General features: G+C 46.5%; 2 long non-coding RNA genes across 14 annotated transcripts in view; one reads left to right on the forward strand and one right to left on the reverse strand.

The window, feature by feature from the left end:
- Window positions 1-24,187, forward strand: part of LOC149124399 (uncharacterized) — a 51,946-nt gene that overhangs the window by 10,206 nt on the left and 17,553 nt on the right. The gene's annotated exons all lie outside the window — the stretch shown is intronic.
- LOC103349148 (uncharacterized) overlaps window positions 15,401-24,187 on the reverse strand; it is a 74,991-nt gene continuing 66,204 nt past the window's right edge. For all 10 annotated transcript variants that reach the window (XR_016214913.1, XR_016214920.1, XR_016214912.1 and 7 more), the window contains one exon: window positions 15,401-16,656. This is a non-coding gene — a long non-coding RNA (uncharacterized LOC103349148). The remainder of the gene's footprint in view (window positions 16,657-24,187) is intronic.

Here is a 24,187-nt window from a genome sequence, read left to right on the forward strand (position 1 = left end):
CCGTTGGCTCCTGTGCTGGTCTCGGCTTTAGGTCCCACTCTGTAGGATGCAGCAGCGTGCGCCTTACAGATGCCAGCTTTAGCTTCAGCGAGCTAAAATGGGCTGCTTTGATTTGCCATCCAAAGAAACCCAGTGTAATGCAGATTTTTAATTTTTTAAAAATATATTACTTATTTGAGAGGTAGTGTTACAGACAGGGAGAGACAGAGAGAAAGGTCTTCCATCTGTTGGTTCACTCCCTAGATGGCTGTAATGGCCAGAGCTGAGCCGATCTGAAGCCAGGAGCCAGGAGCTGCTTCTGGGTCTTCCATGTGGGTGGAGGGGCCCAAACACTTGGACCATCTTCCACTGCTTTCCCAGGCCATAGCAAAGAGTTGGATTGGAAGAGAAGCAGCCAGGGCATGAACTGGCATCCATGTGGTATGCTGGCGATGCAAGTGGAGGCTTAGCCCACTAAGCCACAGTGCCAGCCCCTATAATGGAGAGTTTAAAAAGCCCAGGAAATGATCCAGCCCATGGGCATACAGTGAAGGTTCAAGGTGGTGATGGGCCATGGTTACCAAGGCATGGATAGGGCAGGTCCTCAGCAGGCTCCCAACCTTCTCCAAGCCACCTCTTGGGTATGTGCCCAGGAGGCACACTTGCACCGCAGGGACAGGAATGCCTTGGAACACAGTCCTGCAGCTTCAGAATCCTGCAGCCCTCTGCACATCTCATTACTTGCCTGATGCAATTTGGGGCCACGATGCACAGTGAGCATGGCTCAAAATTCTCGGAGATTCATTGCATTCTCCAGTCCTAGAGACCAGAGATGATTTTTTTTATAAATTCTTGCTGTTGCTAAACAGTTTAATATGCCATTGTCTAGGCAACCGACTTTTCCTCAATTAGATTTTAAGACTTGCAAGAGAAGGAACATTCCCAGATCCCCGCCAAAAGTATAAATTAAGGCCATAAGTCCTGATTGAGAACAAAATTACTGGTGTCTCATAAGGGGCTTCAAACCGGATTCTGTTTTGTAGCAGCCGTCAGCCCCAGGGCTGGCATCTTGTTGGAGCAGTCGAGGCTGGGCATGGGAAGAGCTCAGGGCCACAGGGTGGGGTCCAGGTACTGATGTGCAGAGAGGCCCCCACTAGAAGAGATGGCCCTCAGGGAATTACTCACTTGCCAGGCTCTGGCCCTTGGCCACTGAAGGTTTGAAATTCAATTTTTTAAGTCCCCAAAGGTATTGAGTGCTTGAAGAAACAACCATTGAAGGAGGTGAAAAGAAGCCAGAAAGAAATTTCTGTAATTTCAAGCAGCCTGGAGCCTTGTGTTAGCCAGATGAGCACGCTGGCTCCCTGGAGGCATTGCTGCTCTGAAGCCCCGGCAGCCCACGGGGGCTTGGTGGGGATGAACCTGGAAGCCTGGGCTCTGACTACCTAATGGGATGCTTTGATGTCTGCAGGATTCCCAGGGTGGAGTTGGCCTGGCCCCACCAGTGTGAGGCCTCTGCCTCCCCATCTTCAGGCTTCCCTGCTGATGCATGTCCACTGAGGAGCCCATTCTGCCTGCAAACATGGGGCTTGTGCTGTGATCTCAGCACAGCTGTGAAGCTGAGGCTGAGCTGATCCCATGGCCCAGCTCTTGGGCCAGCCTGCCTTCATCCCTTCCTCCCTCCCTCCCTCCCTTCCACCCTCCCTTCCACCCTTCCTTCCTTCCTTCCATCCATCCATCCATCCATCCATGCTTCTCGCATTCCTGGGGGCCTCTCTGGGCAGAATCCTGATTTGGGGTGTGCTGGAGGACTGTGGGGAGGAGGGAGGAGTTCAAGCTGACTGATACAGCAGATTGGGGTGACAGACCTGATGGCAGTGCTGTTAGTAGCACCATTGTCGTCACTGTTTATGGAGAGCTGGGCTACACGTCTCCGAATCACAAGCTTGTTTAATCTTGCCCGCGATCCCACGAGGAAGTACTTAGCGGTCTATCTCCCAGCTGGCCAGACTGCAAATATGACTTCCTATTTTGGTTTAATTGACCACTTTTCACTTTCTTTGTGAGGGCATTTAAAAGAGAACATTCAAGGCCCTGGGTTCTGGCTTCCTGCTGCTGTTTCTCCCTGGAGACGAAAAGGAGAGAGACGGGAGGAAGCATAACTTGTTCTTTAATAAGGAGGATTCTAGGAACACGTGCTTCAGCCATGCTCTCCTACTCATAAGGATAACACATTTACAATAATCTTCCCATTAAAGGATGTGTTCTCCTGAATGCATTGTCCGTACGCCCTGCGCTGCCCCCTGCCTGCCTCTCTGCATTCCTCCTGTGTCTCCCTGGTCTCAGCCTCCCTCTCAGCCTCCCCCTCGCTCGGGGCTTGGGTCTCCTGCTGCAGCAGCAGGATCAAGGACAGGCACAAATTGAGTCTTCCCTGCAACTCTTTTTAGGCAGACAGCAGGAACGCTGGCCAACCAAAGCAGAATACTTAGGAGAACCAGATCATTTGGTGACTTGTTCCTTTGGAAGATTGGCTGTCTGTGCTGGGGGCAGATTAGCCCATTTGGTAAACTGACCTGGACCCCTTTGAGGCTGGGGAAGCCGAGGAAGTTGACTGAGGTCTTGATAACAAGTGTTACTTGCACGATTGTTAGCAGTTCTGTCTGAAGTCTCGCCGGTGACCTTGTGCCACCCCACAAGACGAGACCACAGTAGAGAGGACAGGCTGGAACTCAGGATGGCTCCTGGTAAGGAGAATTCCTACAAACATAGTCTTCATCCATAGAGGATGGATGTGGAAGCGGGAGAGGAAGAGTTGATTGCCAGGCACCTAAAACCCAAATACCTACAGAGGTCAAGGAGAGAAGATAACTAATGAGAAAAGGACTTAGGAGAAACCTACTTTACTCTAAGAAAACACACAGTGCAAGGTGTTGCTGTGTGACTCTGTACTCACTGCATGGGGCACAATAGGGATGGGTGGGGACTGGGGTGAACTGAGAGGGGAGCTGCTGTCCGTGGTGCTTATCCTGTGATTTTTTTCAAAAAGAGCTGGAAGTCTTAATTGGTTAACCAATCTCCAAAGTTGTAAGTGTAATTTCAAATAAATTGTAAAGACCATGTAGATTATTTTAAGCAAACTGTATAGGACTGAATCTGGTCTAAACATTTGCAGCCTTGGCAGTTGGTTGACACGGAACCAATGCCATATCTGTACCTGAGTTAAAAGGACTCTGGCTATAGGGAAGAGGAGATGAAAAGGTGAAGAAATAACCTCAGTGTTTAAAAGAACCGTATTTCCTAAAGTTGCTTTTACCCCTAGAAACCTCTTATTTAAGGAATACAAGCTCCATACCTTTCATAATTACAACTTAGGAACATGGTGATTCTTCCCACTGTACTCCCCCCTCACCCACTCTACCACCTCTCTTTCCTCCTCCCTCGTCTACTCCCACTCCTATTTTTTACCAAGATTTATTTTTAATTATCTTTATTCACAGATAAATAACTCTATGTTAAGTAAAGATTTCAATACATAGTATGAAAAAACCTGTTCCTTAACAGTTGAGACAAGGGCTATTCAAAGTCATTGCTTCTTGGGGCTGGCGCTGTGGCGCAGCAGGTTAACGCCTTGGCCTGAAGCACCAGCAACCCATATGGGTACTGATTCTGGTCCTGGCTGCTCCACTTCCGATCCAGCTCTCTGCTATGGCCTGATAAAGCAGTAGAAGATGGGCCAAGTCCTAGGGCCCCTGCACCCACATGGGAGACCTGGAAGAAGCTCCTGGCTCCTGGCTTTGGATCAATGCAGCTCCGGCCATTGCAGCCAGTTGGGGAGTAAACCATCAGATGCAAGACCTCGATCTTTGCCTCTGCCTCAGCCTCTCTGTGAAACTCTTCACTTTCAAATAAAAAAAAAGCAAAGCTGTTGCTCCTCAAAGTATCAATTTCACTTCTACAGATTTCCTTAATTTAGGTGCTTTGTTATCATAGGTCAGGGAGAACATAAGCTATTTGTCTTTTTGGGACTGGATTATTTCACTAAGTTTGTTTTCCAGTTTCATCTGTTTTGTTGTAAATGACTGGATTTTTTATATGGTGTACATGTCCTGTAATTTCTTTGCCTAATCTTTAGTTGATGGGCATTTGGGTTGATTGTGTATCTTAGCTATTGTGAATCAAGCTGTAGTAAACATGGGGGTACTCTTTTTGTTTTTAATTTGACAGGTAGAGTTATAGACAGAGAGAAAGGTCTTCCTTCCATTGGTTCATTCCCCAAATAGCTGCCACGGCCAGTGCTGCGCCAATCCCAAGCCAGGAGCCAGGTGCTTCCTCCCGGTCTCCCATGTGAATGCAGGAGCCCAAACATTTGGGCCATCCTCCACTGCCTTTCTGGGCCAGAGCAGAGAGCTGGACTGGAAGAGGAGCAGCCAGTACTAGAACCTGGTGCCTGTCGCTCCTCCTCTTCATGGAGGAACGACACAGGACCCTGTGCTGTTCTTTGGTCTGCTCGGCCCTCTCCAGGTTTGCTGCTGGTTCTTCCCGGGTTGGCTACTGTTCCCGCTGGCCACTTTCCCCACTTCCGCGGGGGAGCGGCACACCGTCAGCCGGCTCTCTCGGGGGCTGCACAGGTGTTCCCTCAGATGGATGTTCCTGGTGCATGTTGTCTCTCTCCTCCTTTATAGTCCTCTTCCACCAATCCCAACTCTGCTACCCACACGCTGAGTATGCTGCTCTCCTCCAATCAGGAGTAGGTCCTACAGTTTATTGGTTGAACTGGAGGCAGCTGTGTAGAAGCTGTTTCCTCCGCTCCCAGCGCCATATTGTGGGAGAGCAGATGCATAGAATAAGTCTTAATTCCAGTAACTTAGTCTAGTCCGAGTTGCTCCCAGTTGCTCCCCACAGGTGCCCATATGGGATGCTGGCACCGCAGGTGTAGAATTAACCAATTGAGCCACAGCGCTGGCCCATAGATAACTCTTTCATATGCTGATGCCATTTCCCTTGGGTAAATTCCCAGGAGTGGGATGGCTGGGTCATATGGTAGGTCTGTATTCAAATTTCTGAGGTATTTCCATACTGTCTTCCACAGTGGCATTACCAGTTTACATTCCCACCCATAGTGGATTAGGGAACCTTTTCCGCTACATCCTCACCATCATTTGTTGTTTGTTGATTTCTCTATTAAAGCCACTCTAACCTGGGTGGGGTGGAACCTCATTGTGGTTTTGATTTGCATTTCCCTGATGGCTAATGATCCTGAGCATTTTTTATGTGTCTGTGGGCCATTTGGATTTCCTCCTTTGAAAAATGTCTGTTTAAGCCCTTTGCCCATTTCTTAATTGGGTCATTTGTTTTGTTGTTGAGTTTCATTATCTCTTTATATATTCTGGTTATTAATGCTTCATCAGTTGCATAGTTGGCAAATAATTTGTCCCATTCTGTTGGTTGCCTCTTTGCTTTGCTGAGAGTTTCTTTAGCAGCACAGTAACTTCTCAGTTAGATGTAATGCCGTCTGCTAATTTTGGCTTTGCTTGCCTGTGCCTCTGGGGTCTTTTCCAAGAACTCTTTGTCTATGCCAGTATCTTGCAGGGTTTCCCCTGCAATAATTTGATGGTATAAGGTCATAGATTTAGACCTTTAATGCATCGTGAGTAGATTTTTGTGGAAAGTGTATGGTAAGAGTATTGTTTTACATTTCTGCACATGGAGATCCAATTTTCCCAGCACCATTTGTTAAAGAGACTGTCCTTGCTCCAGGGAATGGTTTTAGCTCCTTGGTCAAATATATGTTGGTCGTAGATGGATGGACTGATTTCTGGCATTTCTATTCTGTTCCATTGGTTTGTTCATCTATTTTTGTACCATTACCAGGGTGTTTTGATTATAAATGCCCTATAATATGTTTTGAAATATGATATTCTGATGCCTCTGGCTCAGTTTTTGTTGTATAAAATTGTTTTAGCTATTTGAGGTCTCCTTACCTCCATATGAATTTCAGCATCATTTTTTTCCAGATCTGAGAATGTCTTTGGTGTTTTGATTGGTATCACATTGAATCTGTAAATTATTTTTGGAAGAATGCACATTTTGCTGAAACGGATTGTTCTAATCCATGAACATGGGAGTTTTTTCTATTTTTTGGTATTTGCTTTTATTTCTTTCTTTAATGTTTTGTAATTCTCATTGTAGAGATCTTGGACATCCTTTGTTAAATTTATTCCAAGGTATTTAAATTTTTTGTAGCTATTGTAAATGAGATTGATCTTAGAAGTTCATTCTCAGCCATGTGTGTGTGTGTGTGTGTGTGTGTGTGTGTGTGTGTAATTATATTACCTGCAAATAAGGATAGTTTGACTTCATCCTTACCCATCTGAATCCCTTTGATTTCTTTCTCTTGCCTGATGTCTTTGCTAAAACTTCAGGACTATATTGAATAGCAGTGGAGAGAGCAGTTATCCTTGTCTGGTTCCAGATCCCAGTGGGAATACTTCCAGCTTTTCCCCATTCAATAGGATGCTGGCTGTGGGTTTGTCATAAATTCCCTTGATTATGTTGAGGAATGTTCCTTCTAAACCCAATTTTCTTGGAGTTTTCATCATGAAAGGGTGTTGTATTTTATCAGATTCTCTGCATCTATTGAGATAATCATATGGTTTTTGTTTAGCAGTTTGTTAATATGGTGTATTACATTGATTTGGGAATGTTGAACAATCCCTGCACACCAGGGATAAATCTCCCTTGGTCTGGGTGGATGATCTTTCTGATGCGTTGTTGGAATCAATTGGATATAATTTTATTGAGGATTTTTGCATCTATGTTCATCAAGGAAATTGGTCTGTAGTTCTCTTTTTCTGTTGTATCTTTTGCAGGTTTAGGAATTAAGGTGATGCTATCTTCATAGAAGGAATTGTGGAAGATTTCCTCTCTTTCAATTGTTTTGATAGCTTCAAAGAATTGGAGTTCTTCTTTAAATGTCCGGTAGAATTCAACAGTGAAGCCATCCGATCCTGGGCTTTTCTTTGTTGGGAGGTTCTTTATTATTGATTTATATTCTCTCTTGGTTTTGTGTCTATTTGGGTTTTCTATGTCATCATGGCTCAATTTAGGTAGGTTGTATGTGTCCAGGAATCTATTTACGCTAGATTTCCCATTTTGTTGGCATACAACTCTTTGTAGTAATTTCTGATGACTTTTTATTTCTGTGATGTCTGTTGTTACATTTCTTCTTTCATCTCTATTGATTTGAGTCCTTTCTCTCCTTTTTTTCAGTTGGGCCAATGTTGTGTCGATTTTGTTTATTTTTTAAAAAAACCAGCTCTTCATTTTGTTCTTTTGTATTTTTTGATTCAATTTTGTTGTTTTCTTCTCTAATTTTAATTATTTCTTTCCTTCTACTAGTTTTGGGTTTAGTTTACTGTTTTTTTTTTTTTCTTGGTCCTTGAGGTGCATAGATCATTCATTTATTTGGTACATTTCCAGTTTCTTCATGTAGATTTCAATTGCTATAAATTTCCCTCACAACACTGGTTTTGCTGTATCCCACAAATTTTGGTATGTTGTATTGTCATTTTTGTTTGTTTCCAGAATTTTTTTGATTTCTCTTTTGATTTCTTCTATGACCCACTGTTCATTGAGTAACATATGTTGTTCATTCTCCATGTATTTGCATATGATGTGGGAATTCTTGAGTTGTTGATTTCCAGCTTCATTGCATTGTGGTCCGAGATGATGCATGGTATGATTTCGATTTTTTTGAATTTGCTGAGATTTGCTTTATGGCCTAGCATGTGATCAATCCTGGAGAAAGTTCCATGTACTGGAGAGAAATATGTGTACTCTTTGGCTGTGAAGTGGAAGGTTCTGTAGATATTTGCTAGGTCTATTTGGTCTATAGTGTTGATTAACTCTGTTATTTCTTTACTGATTTTCTGTTTTGTTGATCTGTCCATTGCTGAGAGTGGGGTATTGAAGTCCCCCATCACTATTGTATTTGGATTTATATCTCTCTTTAAATCCTTTAACATTTCTTTAAAATATCCAGGTGCAGGGACTGGCGCCCATGGCTCAGTTGGTTAATCCTCCGCCTACGGTGCTGGCATCCCTTATGGGCAACAGGTTCTCGTCCCAGTTGCTCCTCTTCCAGTCCAGCTCTCTGCTGTGGCCTGGGAAGGCAGTGGAGGGTGGCCCAAATGCTTGGGCCTCTGCACCTTATGGGAGACCAGGAGGAAGCACCTGGCTCCTGGCTTCGGATCGGTGTAGCTCCGGCCATAGTGACCATTTTGAGGGTGAACCAATGGAAGGAAGACCTTTCTCTCTGTCTCTCTCACTGTTTAACTCGGTCAAATAAAAAACAAGTCTTAAATATCCAGGTGCCCTGTGGTTGGGTGCATATATATTTTTTAAAGAAGATTTTGAGATGTGGAGTTACAGAAAGTGAGAGGGAGAAACAGAGAGAAAGGTCTTCCTTCCATTGGTTTACCCCCTAGATGGCCACAGCGGTTGGAGCCGCACCAATCTGAAGCCAGGAGCCAGGAGTTTCTTCCAGATCTCCCATGCGGGTGCAGGGGCCCAAGCACTTGGGCCATCTTCTACTGCTTTCCCAGGCCACAAAAGAGAGCTGGATTGGAAGAGGAGCAGCCAGGACTAGAACCAGTGCCTATATGGGATGCTGGCGCCACAGGCAGAGGATTAACCTATGCCATGGTGCCACCTTCTAGGTGCATATACATTTATAATAGTCACTCACATCTTCCTGTTGAATTGATCCTTTGATCAATATATAGTGTCCTCCTTTGTTTCTCTTGATGGTTTTTGTGTTAAAGCCTATTTTGTCTGGTATTAGGATGGCCACCCAGCCCTTTTTTGGTTTCTGTTAGCATGGATTATTTTTTTCCTTCCTTTCACTTTTAGCCTGTGAGCATCTTTGTTGGTAAGATGTATTTTTTTGTAGGCAGCAAATAGATGGGTTTTCTTTTTTAATCTATTCAGCGTGTCTGTGTCTTTTAACTGAGGAGTTGAGACCATTTACATTCAGTGTTACTATTGTTAAGTACCGACTTTGCCCTGCCATGTTTCTGTAAATAGTTCTGTTTATGTACTTTGGATTTCATTTGTTCTTTTGCTGGGTAGTTATCTGCTATTTCAGTGATGTTCCTGTTCCTGTTTGTGTGTAGCACGTGTTTGAGCATGTGTCCTAGGCTGGGTGTGTACTTACAAATTCTTTCAATTTCTGTTTGCTGTGGAAGATCCGTATTTATCCTTCATTCATAAATGAGTAAAGTAATCTGGGTTGACAGTTTTTTTTCTCTTAGGACTTGGAGTATGTCTTGCCATTCTCTCCTTGCCTGTGGGGTTTGTGATTACATGAAGTCTGGGGTGAGTTTAATTGGGTTTCCTCTGAATGTGATTTGGCGTTTGACTCAGGCACACTTTAGGGTCTTTTTTTTTTTTAAAGATTTTATTTATTTATTTTAGAGGTAGAGTTACAGAGAGTGAGAGAGAGAGACAGAGAGAAAGGTCCTCCTTTGTTGACTCACTCTCCAAATGGCCTCAACAGCCGGAGCTTCTACGATCCAAAGCCAGGAGCCAGGTGCCCCCTCTTGATCTCCCATGCGGGTGCAGGGGCCCAAGCACCTGGACCATCTTCCACTGCTTTCCCTGGCCATAGCAGAGAGCTGGACTGAAAGAGGAGCAACTGGGACTAGAACCAGTGCCCATATGGGATGCTGGCGCTGCATGTGGAGGATTAACATACTAGTCATGCCACTGGCCCCAGGGTCTTGTCTTTATGTGTTACGGAGGAGAGCTTTGCCACTATGGAGGATCTTTCCTGGTCGTGTCTATTGGGAATTCTGTGTACCTTTGAACTTGGATGTCTGTTTCTTTCTCCAGAAGGGGGATATTCTCTGCTATTATTTCATTAAGAAGGCCTTCTAATCCTTTCTCTGTTTTGATGCCTTTTGGGATTCTTAGGGTTTGTATGTTGGATAATTTGATAGAATTTTGCAGATCTTGAACTGTGTATTTCAATTTCCTGATTTCTTCTTCTTGTGTTTGGTCTGACTGTGTTATATCCAGAAATTTATCTTCTAGTTCTGATAGTCATTCTTCTCATTTCTTCTATTTTTGAGACTATCCACTGTGGTTTTTTATTTGCTCTATTGAATTCTTCCTATCTAGAATTTCATTCTGATTTTTCTTCAGTATCTCAGTTTCTTGGTAACACTTTTCATTTAGGTCTTGAATATGTTTTTGATTGCTTCTTAGTAATCTGACGATTAATTTTCCAAATTCTGTTTCTGACATATCTTTAATCCCTTCTTGTCCTGCTTCTATTACTGAAGAGGTAATGTAATGTTCCATTCTGGGGCTAATACTATCTTCCTTAGTCTTATTAAAATTTTTCCCCTTGTTTCCCAGAATTCCTGGTTTATTTTATCGTCATCTTTAATATGTGTCTTGGTGTTTGTGGTGAGATTCCCCTATGCTGTGAGCTGCTATGTGTCTGTGTGTTGCCAGTGGAAACAGGCAATCCCACCCCTGGAAGTCCTGCTCACTTCTGGATGGTGATGGGGGCAGTGGAGGCAGATTGAAGAGCTCTGATGCGCTAAGCCCCGCCTACTTGGGCCAGGCTCTGGTGTGTGGAAGGAGCTAGGGATTTCAGTGTTTAGAACTACTCCCCATTGTACAGTTCGTGTGGTGGTGGTGGGGAGAAATTACTCTGAACTGTTGCGATCCTTGTTTCCTGGTGGAGTGTGTGTGGTAAAGTGGCCCCACAATAGGTGGGTGTGTGCACAGTAGGCAAATACGGTAGCACCGTGTTTACATTCAGAGATGTAAACAGACAATATGGCTTCTCCCAGTTGGCAGCAGGTGTGGCTGGGGGTTGGGGGAGACGTGGATGGGCAGGGGTATGCCGAGTTTTCCATCTTTTCCCCATTCTTCCCTCTTGGGATTTCAAACAGAGTTCCCCTGGCTCTCCCCCCACTGCTAATCACAGCTCCACGGATTTGAGACCTCGTGTCTTACCTGGTCCACCCGGGAGAGGGAGGGCATGGCGTCAGTCGCCCCATTCAGCTTCTCCATCGCACCTCTGCTGTGTTTCTGTGACTCTGCTCCTTCTGTGTGGGCTACTCAGTCTCTGCTGGACTCCCGGGCTTCTCCACACGAAACTGCAGTGGCTCTGCCACCAGCCCCTATCCCCTTTCCTTATTAACAATCTATTTTCCCCCGAGACTCAGAATGTCTTGTTGCTATACTGCCATCTTGGCTCCTCCCCCCAGTCTGTCTCTTTTAACTGAAGAGTTGAGGCTATTTGCATTCAAGGTGACTATTGATAAGTAACAATTTTTCCCTGCCACTTTCTCATAATTAATCCTATTGTTTACTTTGGAGTCCCATTGTACTTTCACTGGAGGTGTTTGTGCCTTTACTTTCTTTCATAGTGATGACCATGATTCTGTGTTTCTGTGTGTACACATCCTTAAGCATCTTTTGTAAGGCTGGACGGGTCATGAACAATTCTTTCCATTTCTGTTTGTTATGGAAGGTCTTTATTTCACCTTCATTCATAAATAAGAGCTTTGCAGGGTACAGTATTCTGGGTTGACAGTTCTGTTCTCTTTAGACCTGGAATATATTTCTGTATTCTCTCCTAGCCTGTAGGGTTTCTGATGAAAAGCCAGCTATGAGTCTAATTGGAGATCCTCTGAAAGTAATCTAGTGTTTCTCTTGTGCACATTTTAGATCTTTATGTTTTACTGTGGAGAGTCTGATTAAAACCTGTCGTGGCAAAGATCTTTTCTGGTACTTAGATATGCCTTTCTCTGAATTAGGGAAGTTTTCTGTTATTACTTCACTAAAAAGGCATTCTAATCCATTCAGTCTTTCCATGCCTCAGGAACTCCTAAGGCCAGTATGTTGGGTCGTTGGATAGTATCCCATAGATCTTCAACAGTGTTTTTTAGTTTTATAATTTCTTCTTGTGTTTGGTCTGACTGTAAAATTTTCATTGATTTATTGTCTAACTTGGATATCTTTCTTCTGCTTCATTGAGTCTGTTGTTAAGGTTTTCCACTGCATTTTTATTTGTTCTATAGAATCAAGAACCATATTTTAGCACTAAAAGGAATCATTTTCAAATATATTACCTGGCACTTGGACTGAATGATTTGAAGAGCAGCCTTTGAAATGTGAACACTCCGGGGCCGAGTCCCAGCCTTACTGCTTGTTTGCTGTGCAGTGCCTTTGCCTCTTACAGCTGAATTTTTGGGCAGTTTCAATGCACGGTGATTTAAAATTCATGATATCTAGCAGATGGGAGGTTCTCAGGAAATGGTACCCTCTAAAAGGGCACTGATGGGAATTCTCATTAAATCTGATGATAACAAACAGAATCAGTTCACACATTGGTAAACTCCAGGAAAGCCCCATTGAGGGCACAGCTTCTGAAAGATCTTCTCCCTGGGTGATTTCTCCCAGAGGGTGATGGAGCACTTTGAGGTGCTCTCATTTCAACAGATCCACATTTGGAAGTTACAAAGCTGTGTGTATGTGTATGTGTGTGTGTGCACATGGAGAACTCAAATAATCTACTCACATCCAAACTCGGTGGGAGTTTCTGGCACTGAAGTTGTCTCTGAAGTTTATGTCCCCTGGCCCTCAGGGAGGCTGTGTCTCAGGAGCCTACACATGCAACTCAGCACCTTTCTCACACCCAAGGCTCCTTGATTTTCCACTCTCCCCCCCACCCACAGTTCTCCTGGGATCTGCCCACCCTCCCCATCTTTCATGCTAGCTAAAGCTAAAGAGCTTGTCCCAAATGCCAGGTCAAGGTCTGTGTGTGGAACAGGTACCTCTAAACTTGTAGAAGACCTGAGGACTCAACACCGTCTCAAATTGTCCCAGCTTATTCCAACAGAGAGGAAGCCCACCTGTCACACATTGTGCCAGCACCCAGGGACACAGGGCAACTGCTGACTGATGTCAGGACCCTCACCTCATTCCAGGCCCACTCCCAACTTCCAGGACCACCCTCACCAGCTCCTGATGTTGAGATTTTGTGTCCCAATTCTAGCCCAAGCTCTGACCTGGTAACACAAATGTGATTCCTTCTATGAGCTGGGGCCCTAGTACCAGGTGTTGTGTGTGACTCACCCTGACCATTCCCATGCATGGGGTCCGCTTGACACCGAGTTACAAGCAGCTGTGACTTGCTGCCTGAAAAATGCCTCTCTGAGCTGGTGTGAGGGGGAAACCATGCTGGGAAGTGAAGCCCTGCCTGTAGCATCCCTCCTGGTTATGGGGTGGGAGCTGTGGTGGGGAAATACGCCCACTTCCTCACTTTTTCCAGGGGACAACCCCTGGTCCTGCCCCACGCTGTCTCCCAGAGATGCGCAGTGGGACTGAGTTCCAGCTGCTCAGAGGCAGCCTACGCTTCTGCGCGCCCTCCATCTCTGCCTTCCCTCCATGACTCACCTCTCCACTCCTAACGCTGGTGTCTCCTAGAGTCACCTCCCAAATCAACTCCTTGTCTCAGGCTCTGCTTTTGGGGGAGCCCTACCTCAGACAGCCTTTAACTCCTACTGACCATCTCTATGTGTCAGACACAGTGTGGGCCTCGGGCCACCTCTCTGAGTGGGGCTATTCTCACTCCCATTTTACAGATGAGAAAACAGAGGCCACCAGGCCAGCAAATGGCAGAGCCAGGATTTGAACTCGGACTTTCTGGCTGCAGAAGCCTTGGCTGTTCCATCCCATGGTACTCCCGTGGTTTCATTCACTCTGGGTCTCTCCCCTGCCTGATGAAGTCCTGGCTACCTGGCAGAGGTGGACACAGGTGATCAGTGAGTGTGATACCAATTCACTCCATAAATAAAGAGCAGGAAATTGTAATTCAGGCAGTGATTGTACTGAGACAGCTGGCCAGCCCACGGAGGCAGGCAGCACTATTATTTTAAGAAAATCTTGGGCATAGCCTAGCAGTCTTTGTGGTTGTGGAGGTTGGCACTACAATGGTGTTGCCCTCCCCACCAACAGGCTGTGGAGGAAGACCTGGGGGAAAACTCAGCTTGCGGGGCCACAAAATTTCTACTCCTTGTAAGTGATGGAAAACTAACAGTCTGGAGGTCTGATTTCTCAGTAATTTTTGTTGTTTTCATTTCACGAGGGAGAGAGAGAATGCGAATGAGAAGGGATAGGGAGAGGGGGAGGGAGAGAATGAATGAGAATCGTCCATCTGATGATTGACTCCCCAAATGCCTGCAGCATTCCGGGCTGGATGAGTTTCCCATATGGGTCATAGAGACCCAAGTACTTGAGCCATCATCTGCTGCCTCCCAGGGTGTGCGTTAGCAGGAAGCTGGATCATGAATCAAAGGAAACAGGACTCAAACTCGGCACTCTGATACAGGACACAGGCATCCCAAGCAGCATCTTAACCATGGCAGCAGTTGCCCTCCCCTGGGGGTCTGATGCCCAGTTTTCTCTGTGTGATCTTCAGGGACCTCAGTTACGTGTTATGAGTTACGTGGACTGAACCTGTGAGCAGGGCCAACAGGTCCCATCAGTTGCAGTAGGCATCCCTGAGTTAATTCCCAAAGTGTTGGCTCCTTCATTTGCATGTTTGCCAATACTGTTTGGTCTGTGGCTTACCAGGGACCTAACTTCAGCCTTGGAAAGGGCGTGTAGAGGATGGCCTTGTCCTGTCTCAGATGGCTAATCACACATGTCTCATGTATTTTTGGGCCAAGACTTTAGAAGAGATGGACATTTGTTTATTCAAATAACCAGCAACTTTAGAGTACACCTTTGTTTCTTGAGTTTGGTACTACAGACACAAAAGTAGGCAATACAGAGCCCTCGACTCTTACCAGGAGATGCCCTTGCTAAGGGATGAGTATGATCCAAAAAGATGTGGGTCTTCTCTGCCTCCCTTGAGTGATGGGCCTTATGAGTTCCCTTCTTGTAAGGGAGTAACCTACAGCCATTCTGGAGGGGAAGATGAGCACCATCCAGACTAGGGACCTCTGCTTCTGGCACTGAAGAGAGAACTGGAGAGAGGGCATCCCAGGGCAAAATCAGGAGGGGTTCCTGGAGGAGGTGCTGTTTGAAAGGGGCACAGGACTTCAGCAGTGGCAGATGGAGAGAGGGTGGTAGGTGACAAAGGCAAAGCAGATGTGTACAAAGTCTCCCAGGGAGGGACATGGGGAACCCCTGCAGGGCACAAGGAGTCTCAGTAGGATGCTGCAGAGGCTAGCTGAGGAGAAGGGGAGAAGGCCGGAAAAGGCGAGACGCGGTCACTCAGCTCACCCATGGAAGCCTCTGGATTCACCCCAAGGAGTGGGCAGTTCTGAAAGGAGGTCTGGTAGACAAACGTGACAAGCAGTGCTTGGAGTGACAGCCACAGAACTCAGTACCAGCTGACTTCAGCGCAGAGAGGGGTTTATTAGAAAGATACGGCAGGGCCCATCAAACTGAAGGAAAAGTTGGCCCACCTGGCCTTGGGCAAGAACAGGACCAGCACACCCAGGAGGAAGCTGTGGCCGGGGGAAGTGAGCAGGGCATTGGTCAGGTATTGCCATGGTTAAAGCTGCTTTGCCAAAGGCCCCCGACGCAGGGGGCTCACAACAGCAAACACGTACTTTGCTCATTCACAGGCCTGGGTGTTGGCTGGAGACAGCTCTACTGTGAGCCATGGTTAAGTTTCTGTCTGCAAAGTACATCTCTGTTCTTCTGGGAGCTGGTAGCTACCTGGGGGGCTTGCCTTTTTGTGACTGAGGGCAAGAGAGCAAGCGACACCACAGAGCATGTGAGGCCTGTACTTGGGACATTCTTGGGGATATTCTATTGGCACAGCGAGTCCCATGGAGAAAGGGAAAGAAAAGCAAAGAAGTCCACGAGGAGTGTGTGTGTGTGTGTGTACGTGCACGTGTGTGCGTGTGCATTGTGTGTTGTTTCCAGGCAAGATGCTGTCACTGTGTAGTAGGAGCAGATTTGCCAATGGAACCCGATGCTTGAGGGCAGCCAGTCTCAGAATCTCAGTGACTCCAGCTTCTCCCGTCTTGGGGTCACTTATCTGCTGCTGATCGGTGGACGCAGAACACCTGCACGCATTCATGTCCTCCCCAGCCTCATGGCGTGGGAGCCCCTTGTGTGGTTTTGCATGCTCCTGCTCAGGTCCAAGTGAGCAAGACTTCCTGGGAGTCCGGCATCTGCTTGCCCAAACCCTTGAGTAAAGTCTTGAGCCTTGTGACTTCTCAGTCCTGACCTACAAGAAGCAGTAAGGACCCAAGAGACCAGCTAACACAGGAGTTGAGGAGCGGGGGAGTCAGACCAGGTCCAAGTGGAAAGCACGGAGCTTCTGTGTAGGCTGCCCTTGAAGCTGTTCCCCCACTCGGCCCCGCCTCTGGGCCTCCGAGAGCTGGGAGTCCGTCTGGGAGGACAGCCCTGGCCACCGCGTCTCATTAGGTGCTGTACGCTTGGCTGCACTCTAGTTCAAAGATAAAACTTTTGATTCCCACTGGAGATTTTCCTCTCTTGGCCAGTCCTGGGGCTTGTGTTTCCAGAAGCAGAGCCCTGGTTGCTAGGTGACACGCTCACTCCTGGTTTCGGAGGCAGCTGAGGGAGAAATGAACCAGAGAGATCTGAAGCTTCTTCCACTTTGGAGAGGAGAGAGGAAGCCTAAAGGAGGAAGTAAGACCGCGGATTAATTGGGGAGTTACATAACTAGCAGACGCAGAGCTAACGTCTTCCCCAGCACCCTGCCGAGACCACTGAAATACACACACGTGCATTTTTCAAAAGAGGATAAAAGTGGGAACTTGAAATGATAAATATAGTTGGCTCTTTTGCTTGGGAGAGGAAATTTCTAATTATATAGCTTTTCTGAGCCCCATCAATCAGAGCTGCACCTTCATTAGCCTCCGCGTTATTAGAGGAACTTATTAAAACAATTAGGTCTGCAGAGAACTGCAGCCATCAGCACTCCTGACAGCTGCAGCTGGGATTTAAACTTTTCATTAAAATTGGTTGGAGGCTTTGCAAATCACTAAGAAATAGATGCACTTTTCTGAGAGGGGAGTGAGCAAAATTGTGAGTAAGCAATTCGCGAAAAGAACCACTAATGAAACAGTTTCCGGACTCATTAGCCATTGAAGAAATACATTACAACGATAAAGAGAAAGCATTTGAAATCTATTAAATATCACATATTTTAAAAATAATTCGCAGGTGGGGCAGAGGTACAGTGAATTTGCTATCTGGATGCATTTGGTTGGAAGGCAGTTGGGGAGGACTTGTTTAGAAAGTAGTTTGGCAACACCAGGAGTCTTAAACAGACAAAGCCTTTGGCTCAGAAGTGTGATGCTTTTATTTACAAAAATCTTCAGGCAGCATTGTTCTAAAGAGAGAAATCTGAAAAAACATATCTGCCCAACAGTGGAATATCAGCTAAAGAAAAAGCATGTAGTCTCGTGTAAAAGTAGTCTCAAGATTGTGAAAGGAACGTGCAGGTGATAAATCTGTACACTCGTCATGAGTCCAGTTTTGTAAAGTGAAAAAGAATGCAGAATGTACCTCCGTATAGCACCATAAGCCACGGTGTCCCAAGCTTTCCTGGTTCACGGAAGCTTTAGGTCTTAGTAATTCTTTCACAGAGGCCCTAGACATTCCCTGGGCACCAACACTAGCAAATAGAAAGCTAGCCCTGTCGTTTACTGAATAAGTGGGTACAAATAACGGAACAGCAGTGGTTAAGGCTGTATGTGATGGACGTTGTATGTCTGTAGGATGTTGTATGTCTGTAGGACGCTTAAAATGCCTCATAGGTTTACTGCAGCACCCAGGGTTCCTTAGCACCTAGTTCACCTAGCTGTGAACTAAAACATCCTACTGGTGACGAAAGAGAGTTCTGGAACCCCAGCTGCCTCTGTTGGGGTGTGGGGTCTCCCCTAGGCTAGTGAGTGGCCCTGTGCAAACTTGTAGCTTTTTTGGCCATCTACTGAATTGCAAAAATAGGAGGACTGCCCTCGGAGGGTTCCTGTGAGCTCTTAGGGTTCTGCACGCCTGACCCTTTACAAGAGTCATAGAATACTAGCCACTGTTAACTCTCGCCTGGGACTGTAGGTGATTTTTATTCTTTCTTTATACTGCTGCTGCTTTTTTACTTCCCCACATTTCCCAAATATTATGTAATATGTTTTACTTTTGTAACGAAAATTATTTTTATTTGTATTTTCCTCTCTCTGCCTTTAAAATTAATAAAAATTTTACAAAGAGCTCCCATCCACCAGGTCACTCCTCAAATGCCCCAAACAGCCAGGCCAACTGAGGGTGATTGGTCACATAACCTGGGTTTCCCACATGGGTGGCAAGGACCCAGCTGCCTGAGCCAGCATCTGAAGCTGGAGTCGGGAACTAACTATGGATCCCAGGCAGTCTGGTAAGGACGCACGCCTCATCTTACCTGCTGTGCCAAATATGCTCCCGAGTTCATATTTCTACATGAGACAGAGGTACTGTCATAACTGACCCTGTCTTGAACACTGTGCTTTGCAGGACAAAATAGTTCAGAGACATCCCCATGCCGCGTCCAGCAGCACCCTGGTAACCCTGCATCAAGAAAGACCTCACGTCCTACGTGGGGAGAGCAGGGATCCCTAAGGGCCCCTCATCTGTGGAAATACTACACAGTGCACCTGATTCCTTCCCACACACGGATGTCCCGTCTTTCACCTCTCTGTGCCTGGTACATGCCCTGGCCCAGACTCTTCCCCCCACCCACCCCTGCCCCCGTCTCCAATCTCGGTTGAGCTGGGCGCCTGTCCTCTGACACCAGCTTCACTGTATCGAAACTGTCCATGTCTGCCCACTTATTGCCTCCCCCTCCCACCCCATGCTTCTCTGGGGCAGGATCTGTAGGATCCTTCCTGGCACTCAGAAGGAACTTGTGGCATTGAACATTGGCGTCCTAGGGGCCCATGTGCCTTAGGGAGCATCTATATTTGCTGTTATTAGTCTTTAGGGACAAGATTGCTCACTGAATAATCAACTAATGTTAGAAGCTTAGGGATTCTGGGAGGGGATTGGGTGGGCAGCGAGCTATTCCCCTGGTATGTAGGGGGCATCTGATGGGGTCATTGAGGCAACCAGAGCTTCAGCCCCAGGCTTAGAGAGTGAACAGCGAACAGCTGGCAGGAAAGGATGGACTTTTTTTTTTTTCCTCATAAAACTTTTTATTTAAGGAAAAGTTTCATACATTTCATAATTACAACTTTAGGAACATGGTGATTCTTCCCATTGTATCTGCCCTCCCACACCTCTTCCTCCTCCCTCTTCTATTCCTACTCTTACTTTTTATAAGATCTACTTTCAATTAATGGTTTAACAGAATCGGTTATAGATGTAAGAGTTCAACAAATAGTACAATTAAAAGAAAACTTCAACAGTCGAGACAAAGGCTGTTCAAAGCCATTGCTTCTCTAAGTGTCAATTTCACTTCAACAGATTGTGTTTTAGGTGCTCTGAGTTATTGCAGGTCAGGGAGAAGATATGGTATTTGTCCCTTTGGGACTGGCTTATTTCACTAAGTATGGTGTTTTCCAGTTTCATATATTTTGTTAAAAATGACCAGATTTCATTTTTCTAACTGCTCTGTAGTACTCCATGGTTACATATCCCATAATTTCTTTATCCAGTCTTCAGTTGATGGGCATTTGGGTTGATTCCATGTCTTAGCTCTTGTGAATTGAGCTGCAATAAACATGGGGGTACAGATAACTCTATCATTTTCCTTTGGTAAATTCCCAGTAGGGTGGCTGGTTCACATGATAGGTGTATATTCAGATTTCTGAGGTATCTCCATACTGTCTTCCATAGTGGCTTTACCAATTTACATTCCTACTAAAAGTAAATTAGGGTACCTTTTTCCCCACATCCTCACTAGCATGTGTTGTTTGTTGATTGCTGTATGAAAGCCATTCTAACTGGCGTGAGGTGAAGCCTCACTTTGGTTTTGATTTGCATTTCCCTGATAGCTAGTGAGCCTGAGCACTTTTTCATGTGTCTGTTGGCCATTTGGATTTTCTCTTTGAAAAATGCCTGTTTAAGTTTTGCTCATTTCTTAACTGGGTCGCTTGTTTTGTTGTTGTTGAGTTTCATGATCTCTTTCTATATTCTATTTATTGATCCTTTATCAATTGCATAGTTGGCAAATAATTTCTCACGTTCTATCAGTTGCCTCTTCACTTTGCTGAGTGTTTCTTTTGCAGTACAGAAGCTTCTCAGTTAGTTGTAATGCCATTTGTCAATTTTGGCTTTGATTGCCTGTGCCCCTAGAGTCTTGTCCAAGAACTTTTTTTTAAGATTTTATTTATTTGAAAGGCAGAGTTACAGAGAGAGGTAGAGACAGAGAGAGGTCTTCCTTCCATTGGTTCACTCCCCAGATGGCCGCAACGGCCGGAGCTGCACCGATCCGAAGCCAGGAGTCAGGAGCTTCTTCAAGGTCTCCCATGTGGGTGCAGGGGCCCAAGAACTTGGGCCATCTTCCACTGCTTTCCCAGGCCACAGCAGAGAGCTGGATTGGAAGAGGAGCAGCTGGGACTAGAACCGGCGCCCATATGGGATGCCAGTGCTTCAGGCCAGGGTGTTAACCTACTGCGCCACAGCGCTGGCCCCTGTCCAAGAACTCTTTGCCTGCACCAATGCCTTGTAGTATTTCAGGGGCTGACTTCTAAGCCACCAAGTCATCACAGCCACACGTCCTTTGTCCATGACCTTCACAGCTGGTTTGTGCAAACCAGTTTGAAATAGAGAATCTGACATTGCATATGGTGATGTTCTTATATCTGTTTTAATCTAGCATGACCTCCTTTGCCCTTTCATGTAATGTTTGTGTCACACCAACCTGTTGAAGTGGATATATATCTATTTTTTTGGCTAGACTGTGCTATATGCTTCACAGTACATCACTTTGGGAGGTGGGAATGTCTGGCTGATCCTTCTTTCTAGCTCTCTCACATGACAAGGCAAGGTCAAGGCTAAAGCCTGGCTCATATGATGAGTGAAGATGCAACAAGCTGTTTTTACAGCAGTTTACTAATTACAGACATGAGCAGAGCTACATGGAAGGTGCTAGTTCTCCAGGATCTCTGTCCCATTCACCACAAATGTGAGACTGAGGCACAAGGGCCCAAGTGAGTGTAAGGCAGGGTAAGGACAGCCCATGGCTTGGAGCCCAGTGTAGAGCACCACTGGATGGAATTCCTGGACCCTGGCTTCAGCCTAGCCTAGTCCTGGCTGTTGCAGGCATTTAGGTACTGAACCAGCAGCTGGACGACCTCTCTCTCCTCTCTGTCTCTTCCCCCCTTCTCTGCCACTCTGCCTTTCACATATATAAACTAATAGCATGTTTTAGAAAAGAGAAAACTATACAGAACATATAACAAACATCTCTATCAGTACTTAATAAATGCTAATATTATGAAATACTTATTCAGATCCTCAAAAGCAGAAGAAACAGGTAGAAATAAGTTACAGGTAAAACCAGACCCTCTCCTTGGGAGTCATTTCTCTTCTGCCCTGAGATTTTTAAGTACTAAAATCATTCCAACATTTTGTATACTTTACCCTTTCTTGTTTCCACACTTGGCCACCACTGGAGGGGAATAAAAGATCAGGATAAATAACAACCTTGATGGTGCATTGCACTACCTCCCTGCCTCCCCAGAGCTGCCCGCAAATGCTTGTCCTGTGCCGAGTGCCCTCCTGTGAGCAGTATGTTGTTCTGTGAGTCTTCAATAGATAACATTGCCCTCTGTTGCCTTTTGTAACTTGTCCTTCCACTCAACATTATTCTTTGAGACTGCATCCTGTGAATACTAAGCCCAGCTCATTCATGTGAACACCAGGCTCTCTTGAGGGAGAGAGAAAGCAGAGTTACTTCCAGACCTTAGGGCTCATATAAATGTAGCCTGTCTCATCAAGGCCCTGGCTGGGCCTAGAACCTCATGGGTGCCAGGAACCCTGGTGCTTGGGGCATTATCTGCTGCCTCCCAGCACATTGGCAGGCAGCTGGATCAAAAGTAGAAGCAAGACTCTATGCTAGGCAGTCTGTTATGGGATGCAGGCATCCCCAGTGGTGGCTTAACCCTCAGCGCCACAACACCCTTCCCTGTATTGATTTTAAAATCAGAAGTTTTTTTTTTTTTTTTTTTTCCTGACAGGCAGAGTGGACAGTGAGAGAGACAGACAGAAAGGTCTTCCTTTGCCGTTGGTTCACCCTCCAATGGCCACCGCGGCCGGCATGCTGCGGCCAGCACACCGCTGCTGATCCAATGGCAGGAGCCAGGTACTTCTCCTGGTCTCCCATGGGGTGCAGGGCCCAAGGACTCGGGCCATCCTCCACTGTACTCCTGGGCCACAGCAGAGAGCTGGCCTGGAAGAGGGGCAACCAGGACAGAATCCGGTGCCCCGACCGGGACTAGAACCCGGTGTGCTGGTGCTGCAAGGTGGAGGATTAGCCTAGTGAGCCATGGCGCCGGCTCCCTGTATTGATTTTAAAATCAAAAGTTTTTTTTTTTTTTTTCTGACAGGCAGAGTGGACAGTGAGAGAGAGAGATAGAGGGAAAGGTCTTCCTTTTCCGTTGGTTCACCCCCACCCCCTCAATGGCTGCTGTAGCCGGCTAACTGTGGGCAGCGCACTGCGCTGATCCAAAGCCAGGAGCAAGGTGCTTCTCCCGGTCTCCCATGGGGTGCAGGGCCCAAGCACTTGGGCCATCCTCCACTGCACTCCCGGGCCACAGCAGAGAGCTGGCCTGGAAGAGGAGCAACCGGGACAGAATCTGGCACCCCGACCGGGACTAGAACCCGGTGCGCCGGCGCCGCAGGCGGAGGATTAGCCTAGTGAGCCGTGGCGCTGGCCTAAAACAGTTTTAAAGTGATGAAGATCATGACATAAGAGCAGACAAGGGCCCCGAAACGAAGCTGGAAAGGCTCTGTGCAGAGGTGCAGGGACCCCGTGGAAGAGGCAAGATCTGGAATGCACAAATGGGGTGAGAGAAGAGAAGGCAGTCCAGAGACATGGAAGGGTGGATGGACCTGGAGCATAGGCTAGAGCCAGATGATACAGAGTTTGATTTCTCAGACCAAGAAGATTAGTTTCCTTGTGTCTAGCACCTTTTCTCCCCCAGAAAAATGGACTGTGGCCTTGAGGAGCTATGATTGCCCAAGCAGAGCTGGCCCCATGACCAAAATGAGCCAGAGGCTGCAGGAGGAGGTGCCAAGGCCAAGGCCATCCCCAGGAGCCGTGGTCCTGGACATGGAGGTGGGTGGGAGGAGGAAGCTGGCAGGGCCAGAGCATCCTCACCCAGTGATGATCATCTGCTGGGCACATGGCTTGGGGCCCAGAATGAAAATGTAATCTGCTAATTAAGCTAATTGTCTGAAAGGCATTTTTTGGTACGGTCATCAAAAAGAGGCATAATGAGCATAAAAACAAAGGGATCGCTGCTTTTCTTGTCATTCATGCCTTAATCATCCCTTCGAGCACCCCCGCCTGGAGTAATTGTAGGCTTTGGCTTCTGCGCTGAAGCTGGCTCCCCGGATGCTGCCGAGGTCACATCACTGTTCTTCTGGAAGGCTGGCCCAGTGGTTGTTAGGAGGTTTGTGAATTAGAACTCTCTGCTGCTTCTTGTGCTCCGATTTACTGAGCATTCACATGGGGATGGACATTGCAGAATCCAAGAGATGGAGACCCTGGGAAAGACTGTCCCTATCCCGGAAGTCACTTGGCGATAGAAACCCTCAGTGCTGTCGAGACCTCTCCAGCCAGTGCTCCTCCAAGGGCCGTAGAGCAAGGGTGGTGTTCCCAGTGAGCCTGGAGTGGGTGCTCTGTAACTCTGGGCCAGAGGTTGCATCTGAGTGGTGGTAGAGGGGCAGGATGGGCACCATAATGCTACCCAGACCCACTCATGGGCCAAGAAAAAGATTAGTGGTATTAGAGGGGCAGGATGGGCACCATAGTGCTACCCAGACCCACTCATGGGCCAAGCAAAGGATGCAGTCCATCGTCACTCAGATGATCTCAAGAGAATCCAGGAAGCGTCTCCAACCTGTCCTCTGCTTCCCTCATCCCTTTCTTCCAATCCAGGTCAGAAAACTACTCACTCTCTCTGATTTGCAGGTACCTGCAGCAGACAAAATAGTATCCCCCTCA

This window comes from Oryctolagus cuniculus, chromosome 10, assembly GCF_051225735.1.
Source record: "Oryctolagus cuniculus isolate XC-2025 breed Fujian yellow rabbit chromosome 10, ASM5122573v1, whole genome shotgun sequence".
Classification (NCBI taxonomy): domain Eukaryota; kingdom Metazoa; phylum Chordata; class Mammalia; order Lagomorpha; family Leporidae; genus Oryctolagus; species Oryctolagus cuniculus.